The sequence below is a fragment of the Hakea prostrata genome, chromosome 2 (assembly GCF_041222555.1).
Source record: "Hakea prostrata isolate BN-2017 chromosome 2, UWA_Hpros_2, whole genome shotgun sequence".
Classification (NCBI taxonomy): domain Eukaryota; kingdom Viridiplantae; phylum Streptophyta; class Magnoliopsida; order Proteales; family Proteaceae; genus Hakea; species Hakea prostrata.
The window spans coordinates 5,826,881-5,839,671 of NC_142601.1; the positions used below are offsets into that span (position 1 = coordinate 5,826,881).

Here is a 12,791-nt window from a genome sequence, read left to right on the forward strand (position 1 = left end):
CCTTATAACTAGTTTGCTTGCTTCCTTCCATGCTGATTACTTCTGCTACTTCATTATGTTTTGTGGATTCGTATACAACTATTTTTGAATTTATGTGATTGATTATCCTTCTCAATTTGGGGGGATTGTTCAGAGCAGGTTCTTGGCATTTCCTCCAGAGCAACTCCCTATTGCCCTCCAGATTGGTGGGAGTAATTTGGGTAACTTGGCAAAAGCTGCTGAACTTGCAAATGCATATCAGTATGACGAGATAAATCTCAAGTTTGTACCCATACCCTTCCACTTATTGATTTTTACATTTTTTGTCCATGATTTGAAACACTTAGAGTTGATGAAACAGCTGTGGGTGCCCTAGCGGAAAAGTGGCAGGTCATGGGTGCTTTGGTGTGCGTCTTATGCTTGATCCAAAGGTACAAATTACTTATATGATTAAATTTCTATTTCGAACACTGCAGTCATGACTTTACGTGTTTCAGATTGTCAATTTGTCTTTTTTAATTAACCTTGATGCATTTTGGTGTTTGTAAGGATAGTTTGTTGGGGAGGCTATGTCAGCAATTGCTGCCAATTCCAATGCCTCAGTCAGTGTTTAAGTGCCGAATAGGTGTTGATGATCATGACTCTTATGATCAGCTCTGTAAGTTGCACCCGTTTTTAACTTTACTTTCACAGATGATAGATATGTTTAGTTCATGTGTCATTTTCCTTTTTATATTTCAAGTATAACATCTTGGTAAATTAATTAATAGACATCAAGAAACACAGAAGGATTCACCAAGTATGAAAAGAAACCTAATGTCGGATAGAGGTCGAAGACCAAAGAAGATTGAAGGTGACACACCAATGAAGTTGGAAGAGTATCTCATGGGTTACTATGCCCTTTGGCATGTGATACAAGCATCAACTTCATTTTCTTATAATTTAGAAACATCTATGATTTTTGAGCTTTCTTTCAATTTCATATGCTTGTACTGAACTAGTTGGTAACTCATTATGTTCCTCTTCTTATAATATCTTGGCAGCTAGAAGGATTGAAAATGGTTCTAAGGTCATCATTTCTCCATTACTTCTAGAGCTAATCCTTAAAACTGATGGTAATGGTGGTTCAAGTTCTGGTGAGACAAGCACAATGGGCATTTTATTGGTGCTATTTATTAATAGTGGTTAGGTAGAGAGCAGACAATGATCGAGCACCCATAAAAGCCAGGGAATTAGGTGTCACAATCATGGCCATTTGGACTGATTACTGTGAGTTCTCATCAACTAGACATGGACCAGTTACTCTTCTATGTTCATGATGTATATCTATTAAACATAAACACATTATGTGGTATATACTAAACATATGTGACATATGCCAGTGCAGTTAAGTAATTAGCGTTTTAGTTTTTATTGTTTAGAACTTAGGATATTGCTTTGTTTCACTTCATTCTTATTAAAGTCGGAATGTTTTTTATATTGCATTCCTGCAGCAGCTTTTATAGGTACTTTTTTGTCAAAGTAATCTTTTGATGCCTAAGGATTATTGTAAATCTTTTGTTTTCTTAGGTTGGTGGACCTTACTGGGATGTACCACTAGATAGAAAGGATTCCATAAGTGCAACCTACAGCCTTGCTGTCTCAAACATCCCCACACCTGATCAGGGTCTTCTTACTCTCGTTGCAAAGTTCATAGACCAAGGACTCTCACTCACAGATATGGTTGCTGTTGTGGGTAAGTAAGCTTCTCATGTGGTGCTTAAAGAAACCCCAGAATAGAAATGGAATTTTGATTCTCTCTTGCAACTTGCAGGTTCATGTGGTGCAATTTGAAAATTGGAAATCCACCTACATAAATATCCAAAGCTCTGTTCTCCTGATCCACCCCCAGAATCCTTTTTGTCTTTTGATCATAAAGAAGGAGAAAATGGGAAGAAATCTGGGTTTGTTGCTGTGCTTCTCTAGTCTCGTTGTTGGTGTAGCAGTTGCAAACTGGAATATCTTGAACCAGTGGAAGATAGGGAAGGACTCAAATGACCTAAAGTTAACCCTGAAGAACTATTGTGAAGCTTGGAGGATCAATGTCGAGCTCCATAACATTCGTGGCTATTGAGTTGTCCCTGAAGAATGCACAGATTACATCGGCAAGTACATGACCTCCACTCAATACAAGGTGGATTCAAAGAAAGCACTGGAAGAATGCACCATCTATCTCAGCAAAAACTTCAAGTTGACTGGTGATGGCAAAGATGCTTGGATCTTTGATATTGATGATACCCTTCTTTCCACTGTTCCTTACTTCAAGAAACATCGCCACAGGTACTGTACATAGGAGCTCTTGATCTGGGCTCCATTTCCTACCTTTTATCAGATCTTCCACGTTTTTCTTCTTTTTCCTTTGTCAGCAATTTCTTTAACTAATTATTGTTTTCAGAGGAGAGAAGTTCATTGTTACAGACTTTGAGAAATGGGCGTGGAAGACCAACGCTCCAGCTCTGAAGCACTCGATGAACCTCTTCAATGAGATCAAACGAAGAGGATTGAAGATCTTCTTAATGTCTTCAAGAGGAGAACACCTCAGGGATCCCACAACTGATAACCTCTTCAAGGTTGGTTGCACTGGGTGGTCTGGTCTCATTCTGAGGTTGGTGAAGTTCTATCCTTTCACTTAGTTGAATCAGAAGTTTATATTCTTCTATCAAGAATCAAGATCAATCATTAACTCAACGAGTTGTGTCTCTCACCGTCTGTTTATGATAGGGGTTATGAGAACAATGGCATGACAGTGCAAGAGTTCAAGGCAGAGCAGAGGAAGAAGCTGATCCATGAAGGCTACTGTATCTGGGAATGGTTGAATCATAGTGGCCCTGCCTTGTGGGGCTTCCTGGTGCCATGAGAACATTTAAGCTTCCCAATTCTCTGTATTACATTCCCTGAAAAGGGATGTCAACTCTTCATCATTCAAAATAAATATATGTTTGATTTTTGGATGCGGAACACGCTTTGGACATTTAATTTATTTCAAATTTTGATCTTATGATTTATTATTTTTATTTGTACTCTTTTGCCTTTCATTTTTTAGATTGTACAACTGTACTAATGGTTGTGTGGTAACTTTTCTGCTAAGTGTTGTGTGGCCAATACAAAGGAATTGGGTCTTCATCTATGCTTACAAGCTGAGTTGTATTGGTAGAATTGGATCTTCATTTGTGCTTACATTTTGGATTGTGGGTATATGTATAATGGAAAGTGGCACATTTATATTTGTAAAATTGAATTTGGTTTTTTGGAATCAAATTTTTTTTTTAATTTAAAAAAACTTATCCCGGCATTTTATAAACGCCGGCATAGGTAACAAATGACGGCGTTTTTTAAAAACGCCGGCAAAAATACCTATGGCGGCGTTTCATAAATGCCACAATAAATAACTTTTAAAGGCGTTTTCTAAAAACGCCGGCAAAAATAACATACAACGGTGTTTAGCAAACGCCGCAATAAACCACTTTTAACGGCGTTTTTAGAAAATGCCGGTAAATGTGTCGTCATAAGTCACAATTCCCGTCGTTTGCATTTAGTGCCGCGGTAACAATACGGCAGTACTTTTGCCGGCATTTTTTGTGGCGTTTTTTAAGTGCCGGAAAAAATTTACAACGGCACTTTTAGACTTACGGCGGCGTTTTCAAAACGCCGCCGTAAGCCCTTTTTCTTGTAGTGATCTTTTAAGCCCTTGTTAAAGAAGAGGAAGAATAACACAAGGTGCAAACCATTGCCACCTTCAAAGAGGCTACGGCTCGAGGCACAGAGAGTCCTCAAGGAGCGAGTACAGGCCATTGCAGACAAGAAAGGCATAAAATTGAGGTTCTGCAATTTAAAGGAATGTGAGGGTCACTTACAATCTCTGGACAGCCCCTGTGGAAGTATAAGGATGAAGCTTGGGTGGCCATCAGGAGTGCCTTTTGTTCATCCCCATGATTTACCCAACAAGGCAAAGCTCGGTTTCCTTGAAGCGTATGAACCTGGGTGGACAGCCTGGCAAGATATGGAGTTAAGTCTAATCGAACCTGGACAGGCCATGCAACCTTAACTGTAAATATCTTGTGCTAGTTTCTCCAAGTAGCATGCATTTGGCATTACAAAACTTGTCTTATGCATGTTAGCAAGCCCCCTCCCCCCAAATCCCACAATATATATTATTATTATTATAAAAAATGGGGGGGGGGGTTGGGTGGGAAGGGGCTGGGCTCTTTAGGCACTTGCACACACTCACACACACATAGACCATGTGAATTTATATCCGTGGGCACATGGCTATTGTGTAGGTGTTGGAGACAACACTAGGCCTTGGCGAGAACAAACCTTGATATTCTCCTTTTAAGCTGATTGAAAGCTGTGTCTCATATGTATTAACCCAGACTGTTCAATTGATTCAATACTTCCTGGATTAGTGGAAGGTTCATATCACACTGCGGGGTCCTGGTAATTTAGTAAATAAATTGCTACTGAGTTTCCTATAATCTTTTTAACATAGGATTACATGATTAAAGGCACCTTGATTATTTAATTATGGCTTGGCAATGATGTGGCCTTCTGTTTGACTCTCAAAAATAGTTTCAGGATGGGTATTCATTAATTGGCACCATAGTCCTAGTCTTTCAAATGATTGATTATTTAATTGTCATGTGACTCACATGGACATCACTTTTGAAGATATAGCTGTTCTCTTATGATTGAAAGCTGCACCCTTCCTTTGACTGAGCCATTTACACAGCATAGTTTGGAGAGTCAAAACAACCTAGTTGTTTGTTGATTGGACAATACTAATCTAGATGGAATTGATGATGATTAATGAAGAAGTGCCCCTTGGGTGTAATATCTATATTAGAAAGTTGAAATATTAAATAAAATAAAACGTGAACAACGTAGATGAGAATTTGAGTCATCTGATATAATATTTTAGTCATAATAATCAATAAATTCTCTGCTGCACATGATATGGGTAGAGTATTTTATGGTTTATTGAAACTTTGGAAATGCGATCGAAGGCGTGAAGCACCAATTTAGATATTGTAATGGTGGTGGTGGTCTTGCAATAACTCTTAAATGATTTGGTCTTCACTCGTTTCTCAAGCGTAGATCTCAGGATATGATGAAGACATTAAAGGGCATCTAATCCTATGCACGAAGATTAACTTATCATTGATCAAACCCATTAAATTGTAGAAGAAAAAAAACTAAACTAACTGCCGAAATTGCAGTTAAGTTGCATTAATGAACGAAGCTTAGTCTTTGAGGGAGTCAAAAACATTGGGATCAAACCTCGTGAAATCCGCAGAGAAGCTCTTACACAGTCTTCGGCGGCACCAACAAGAAAAGGTGGAGATCCATCATCATAAAATCATACAGAAAAATTAGAATCATCAAATAAATAAGACCCATCAACTATAAATATATCGTTTTTACTTGACCAACAAACAAAACTATCGTTTTTAAAATGTCAAAGAGCCAATAAAAAAGACTTATTATAAGTAACTGACTGAGAAGCTCTAGCCTTTGTTTAGCATATATTTCGTTTTCTTAGGCACCTTCACTTATTTCTTTGATTCACCGTTTCATAAATTTTCCCCTTTCTTTTTTGGTAAAAGGATTTAAGTTTGATTTTGATGGTATGGATTTGTTAAGTTTGAATATGTAATTGTATTTTGCTGTTAGTCCCAAATGGTCTATGATTCTCTATTTTCATTGTACATATAATTATTAAAATTTTTAAATTATGAACCAACAATTAAAGAGTTGAAAAATAAGTTTGGAATGTTAAAATAAGTTTGAATTAATAATGGAATGAAAAATAAGTTTGGTATGTCAAAATAAAAATTTGTTAAAATTTAATAATAAAAATTAATTATAAACAAAAAAAACTTGTGGATAGGATTTGGGCGAACACTCTGTTAATACGCATATCACTCTCTCAATATTTCCACCATCTCTCCAAACCCTAAAAACTATCATCCAATCATAATTCAACACATGGGAATATCCCTCTAATAATCCCTAAAACTCCAACTCACCTAAAACTTCTACCAAAAAAAAAACCCCACGTACAACAAGCTGAAACTGCGAAGGCCTTAACTCTTCCACTTCTTCAGAACCCAAACGCCTCTCTCTCTCTCTCTCTCTCTCTCTCTCTCTCTCTCTCTCTCTCTCTCTCTCTCTCTCTCTCTCCTGTAAATATCATCTGTTCAGAAAATTTAGTGAATCTCTGTGCTTGCGGGCAACGACAAGATTGGTTGTGATTATCGGAGAAGTATTTCTTCCTGTGCAAGGGCTGCTTGATCATCATTCGGAGAGGTCAGGCCTTCACCCACAGGAAAGGAGGAAACACATCATTAGGGAATAAATTGCAGTTCATGGTTCCTTCATAGGTAACTGTTTTCTGCTTCTGGGTCTTATTTCCACTGATGGGTAACTGTTGAGGACCTGAGGTGTAAGAATATCATTAAGAAAGAAGTTGCAGACAAGACTAGACATTGGATTCTCAGATGATGCCTGGATTGAAGAAGAAAACACAAGAGAGTTAGGTTGAAGCAGCAGAGAGAACTTGGGCAGGAAGAGGAGACTTCGAATTCTCAATAGACTTTGACTTGGAATTTGGTTCTATAATTTAGCCCTGCCCTGCTTTTTTGTTGTGCTCTGTTAATTTTTCTCTGATTAGTTCTTGTTTAACTTGTTTTCTGGGTTTGGGTAGGTGTTGGCTCCATTGCCAATTGGGTTCGCAGTCTTCATGGTGCACTTGGCTACCATTCCAATCATAGGAACAGGCATCAACCCAGCTAGGAGTCTTGGTGCTGCTATCATCTACAACCAAGACAACATCTGGGATGAACACAAGTTTTTTTCTTCCTCCTCTTTTTGAATTGAACATTTGGGTTTGATTAATAATTATAAATTAACTTGAGGATGAAATGGTCTACAATGGATCTTCTGGGTTGGATCATTCATGGACCACTGACTGCAGCAGCTTTGCAGCAGCTTACCACCACTACATATTGAGAGCGGCAGCCATTAAAGCTTTGGGATCATTCAGAAGCAACCCTAACAACTAAAAGAAGAAACACACAAAAAGCTAGAACGTTGAACGGAACCAGCGTATGATTTCTCGACGAATCTGTTGCAGAGTTAGAAGTCCGACGAATCTGTTACAGAGTTGAGAAGAGCTTTTCGTTCCTTTGAGAGAGGGTTTGAGTGGTTTTTATAAAATAATATATATTTACCATTGTACCCCGTCCTTAACTTTAAAATTTCAAGTATTCCCCGCATAAATGAGGAGAATGAATTCTCACCCTTAATTCATAATGGACAAAAAAATCCATTCTGATTTTTGAAGGTTTTTTTATTATTTTAAATAAAAAATAAAAATGATAATAGATGCCAAATAATTTAAAATAATAAAAAAACCTCATAAATGATAATGAGAATTGATACCAAAAAGAGCCTGAGCAATTAGGTAATAAGGCCACGGCTTAACAGTTTCAAGAAGTAATTCCTTCAACAAAGAGCAATTCGTTTGCTTGTTTGCCAGTGTAACCTTCCCAGAAGCAGCTTCCATCAACCCAGCCTGATCCCATTGTGAAACGTCCTCATATACAGCAAACCAGACTTTCGATCACCTGTCCTTGATCCAAGAGTAAGAATCAACACAATATTCCTAGAATGTACTCGTATTAGTGAATTTTTATTTGCATGATTGCGATGTGTGTAGAAGTTTCATTCCACTAAAATAACTAAGTTTGTTAATTATATCAATGTTTAACAATGGATTAATATACTAATTACAAAAAATAGAATGGAGAGGCTATAGGTAGTGGTCCATTATTTCTTCCTTTCCATCTAAACGAACAATTGGTATGGTCTGATCAATCTTGATGTAAAGTGGATATCTTCTATTTTACGATTAGATTGCTTATGCATGTGTCATTATCTAATAAATGCATCGGATTGAACGTGGTTATAATTACTATTTATGTAATTGTCATAAGGCCCCGTGAATGACAAGTTCTAAACTTAAGTCTTTTAGGTGTAGAGGCTATATATTCTCCTATAATTAAATATATTTAGGCATTTAGTCCTTGTTTTATTTACGAGGCAAAGGTTCTTGTAAATTAAAATCAAATTTGGCCATTACCAAATGCTTGTCATCCAAGTTCCCACAAAAATTGAATATTTTAGGATCACCAATCCACTAATAAATTTCAGCACAGGTGATCAACTGAAAATGTTAAATGCCAGTTAAAAGACATCCATTACTCTCCAGCTGCTTTATCAAGCAAATCATCTTATTTTTGTTCATAAATATATTTTCATAATGGAACTGCTTGTCATTTGCTTTAAACTCTGGGAAGTTTCAATACAAATGGTTCTTATAGGAGTTCTATTTGTATCAAAACAGATACCGATGAGAATTTCGGAGGGGCTAGGTACTTGCATAACTATAATTGCTGCATACCGGTGCACAATCAGCCATTAGAATTCCATGAAGTTTGTGTTACCAAATCCTATTGGTATGAGAAAATACTTTGCAAGGATAAATGACCACCTGATTCCAACAGTAACGTCTTATCTTACCTTGAAGTTTGTGCTCACTACATGCTGACATGGTGATGAGGGTGAGGGGTTCTGGGAAGATATATTGCTGACTTCCCTTTGCTGGACCAATTTCACTACATGCTGACATGATCTCTTCATTAACTTGTTCCTTTCCATGGGATAAAAGCACTTTCTGAAGTTCCAATCGAATTTCCGTCAATAACGGGAGTTCCATGGTAAGTTGACAAAGCGTGTGATGTTTTCAATGTAATACTCTACATTAAGGGTGTCGATTCGGTACGGTAACGGTAATTCGGTATGGTATGGTACGGTATTGAATTTGAAAACCTCAAACCATAACCGTACCGTACCATATTTAAACGGTGCGGTATGAAAACGGTAATTTAAAAAACGGTACGGTATGAAACCGGTATGAAATCGGTATGGAAAAACGGCACGGTTCGGTATACGGTGCAGTTTTATTACGGTATTGTATGGGAACATACCAAGTTTGAAACATGCAAAAAAGCACGATGTGAATTATAATAAGCATACATCAACGTACAAGCTGACTTATACAACCACACTACCACAACCCGGAGAAATTCATAACATCCTTCCCCACTCTCCCCCTCGAGTACTCTCTACTCCACGACCATGTTCTTCTTCTAATCCAAATAAAATTACCCGGAAGTACAATCATCAACCGGAAACGAGATAAGAAGAGAAAGACCTACATATAATATAAGTGCTTAAGCTCTCACTTATTAATAAGAAGTGGATCAAGAACAAGGAGATGGATTGAAGAAGCGCAGCAAGCAAATCAGTTGCAATGAAGCGCGGCGATAAGAACTCAAGTTACCTCACCAAGCACTTGGGAACTTGACCACGATAGGCAACCAACCCACGTGGCTATTCCCTTTGTTACCCACATATGCAATTGCTAAAGCCGCTGAAATGCTTGAGCCGAGCAACATTGCCATGATCTACAAAATCCCATAAAAGAGCAATTTCATTAAATCTATCCATTTTTCAAATTCACAAACTCAAACCAAGAACAGAGGAGTTGAATTACCACATCAAGTGCCACAACCAAGCGCCAAAGGAGACTCTTTGGGAAGGAAAATAACCAGCAACCCATAAACACTAACAATGGCATTCGTTAACCAACCTCTTTATCTCCTTCGTTGATGCGAGAAGCGAACCACCAGCAAAGCACCAACCGCAAATGACCATAAACATCAAAAGCGAGGTTCCAAAGGACATCAAACTCGATGCCAAACAAGGGAAAGTAGGCTCAAACATGTTGATATACATAAGAACTAACATCAAAATTCATGAATATTTCATCAACAATTACCTTGTAAATAAGTATTCTAAGCAATCCAAGGGCACTAGCAAGGTGACAATCTGCCCACCGAACCAGAAAAAGAAACAAATGCCAACAAGCTATAAGACAATCTCCCCGCCCCGTTCTTCTCTTCGATTGTGACGAACAAAGGAAAGTTAGTGTTTAGAATTAGGGTTTAGGGTTATAGTTACACGGATGAAAAGCGTATGAAAAACGGGATCGCATGGGTTAGCGGAGGCGGGATTTACACGGATGACCTTACACCTCACCCGAATGACCCAAACGCCCCAGATGACCAAACCGGCCAATCGATCCGCATGAATGGGACGGTTTAAACGGTGTTGCTATGGTTTAACGGTTTTTTAACCATATTGACACCCTTACTCTACATTAGGAGTGTTATGTTGTGGAATACCATAATCAAGGCACTTACAGTATAATTGGTTGATTTATAAAGTTCAAAAATGTCTACATAAAATTTTACAGCCAATCTGATAACTTGGTAAGACATGCTGCACACGTATTTTTTCTTTGCTGTAGGGCTGCAGTCAGCAGCGAGTGGCTAGGATTTTGCCATGTATATCAAAATAAATTCGTCGATTGTGAGTGAAAATGTGGGGGCATACATGTAAATATGAGGCTTTGTCTTTACAATTTACATTCAACGGTTTAATCGTTCAAAATTTACAAAATAAAGTCCCTGACTATCCCCAATTTCCAAACCCTAGGTGCGAGTAACTCTTCCGCGACTACAAGAGGGAGAGGAAGAGACTGAATGGTGTCCCCATTTTTTCCAGAGAAAATGGAGGTAGCAGAACTTGCTAAAGTCTTTGTAACTGGAGGCCAACAAGCACCTTGGTTCTTCTTTAAAATCACCAATCTACTTCAGTAAATTTCAAGTTGTCCCTTACGACTAAATCACATAAAATGTGCTTTCTGTCCAAAATACCCTTTATACCAAAATTTTCAATTTGTTTGTTTTTCGGATCAAAACACCTAAAATGTCATAAATGACCAAAATACCCTCTAAGACCAAATGACCCAAATTCCTTGGTTATGAGGCTCTTCATTACATTGGTCATGGGTCTTAATGGTCTTGATCATGGTGGTGTGGTGGGGTTACTTGAAGGGTGTAATTTACTTCAATTCTAACTCTTCACCATCATTTCTCATTTAACTTCTTGACCATTCATGGCCATTACCATGAGTGGGGTTAAGGTCTTTGAATGGATTAAATCCAATTCATTCCAAATGAGTGAATATGAGAGTTACTTCTCCAAGTAGTGGGGAGGTTAGGTCAATGTGGTTTATTCTCATTAGTGGAGGAGGGACAAACCATTGATTCTCCAATTCATTGCCTTAAGAATCCTAAGGGGTGTAAGGTGAGGTTTGGGCCTATATAAACCCAACATTTCCTTGCATGTGGTGTGCAATGGAGACACTCCTCACTCTCACATTATTTGTGTTACAAAGTTAATTTCTTTCTTTGAATTTGTCTAAGTGTTGTGCTTTAGCTTTTGGCTCCTTGAAGGGACTAGAAGAACTATCTTATCTTCTAGTTGAATGTTGCTTTATCTTGGAGGTGGTGGTGCAAAGAACCCTTGGTAGTAGGGTGCATCAATTACCTTAAAGATAGCACTCAAGGTGTGACTCAATCTTATCGATCGGTGGTTCGTTCGGTTGCAACTTCAAGCTCTCCGAATTTGCTAAAAATCTTCATCTCCCAATTGTATTGCAATTTCACTTTTGTATGTTTGAAGAATTTGTAATACAATTACCCCAACATTAAACAACATCGAATGTGATACATTAAGAATATCGTCATGATTTTTTAACCAAAGGATATACTATCAACAAGAAAAAAAGCACCTTCTGTAAACATTACATACCAAACCCATCCACAAGCAAAGTGAACTCTAAACCCTGGACCCTAGAAGGCTAGAACTAGATTTAAATGCATTAATAAATGAACTTTAGTGCCTTTTCTCACCTCCACTTGCAGCCACTCAATGAAGCAGTTTATGTTGCTTTCTTTGTGGGGCGATCAACAGAGGAGGCCAAGTTCTTGAACCTAGAAACCAAAAATAAAAACTAAATATGGATTCACTCATTAATGTTGGTAGACGGATTTCTCCCATGTGGGGGGCACTTTTTTGTTAGATGAGACAAAACCGTCTTTTGATCATCCCAAGATTGACTATTTGACTTGATGTAGGGAAGTCAATGGAAAATTGAATATAAATATTCATATTTACATAATGTTTTGCGGAAAACATTTTTTTGGGTAAATTAGGACAACATTAAATGCCATAATGCATGATCCAAAGAAGTATGAAACATGTTACACAACCAAATTTAGCTTACTCAATTATCCCCTACCTTGGTTAATTCAAAATGCTTCCACAATTTTCTCTATGCTTATAGAGTATGAACAAGTGTCAAGTCTCCACATTAATTTGGAGAACTCAATTGTATTATTTAGTAAAAGAACACTACTTTTTTGCGATGAGAATTGATACAAAAAGTGTCTTCATGCATGCATGTGATAGGAATAGTTTCTTTAAAAAAAAAATCATTTCATTTTCTTTTAAAAATTGTAACCAAATGAAATCGCATAAGAAAAAAAAAATAAGTACCTTACACAGGTATTTCTCCTTTTGAACTCTCACACATAACACATCGAGATTCGAGAGTATGTTTGGTTGCAGTGTAAGAGGGGATTGTAACTAGAATAAAGTGAAATTAATTTTACCAAACTGTTTGGTTTAATTTAAGATTAATGCTAATTTTTTAAAAATCTATAAATGATAGCATTCCATGACACAAGGAGCGTATTGCATTAAAAACATCACATTCCTGTAAGTAGGCCTACACTTCCCAA

At 37.5% G+C, this 12,791-nt stretch overlaps 1 pseudogene across 1 annotated transcript; it reads left to right on the top strand.

The window, feature by feature from the left end:
• The first annotated feature begins 86 nt into the window (after positions 1-86).
• Positions 87-3,307, top strand: LOC149023468 (acid phosphatase 1-like; annotated as a pseudogene). Its single transcript, XR_016171527.1, has 6 exons — positions 87-261; positions 341-410; positions 534-1,714; positions 1,793-2,298; positions 2,414-2,623; positions 2,740-3,307. The product of XR_016171527.1 is annotated as an acid phosphatase 1-like (transcript).
• The last annotated feature ends 9,484 nt before the right edge of the window (positions 3,308-12,791 follow it).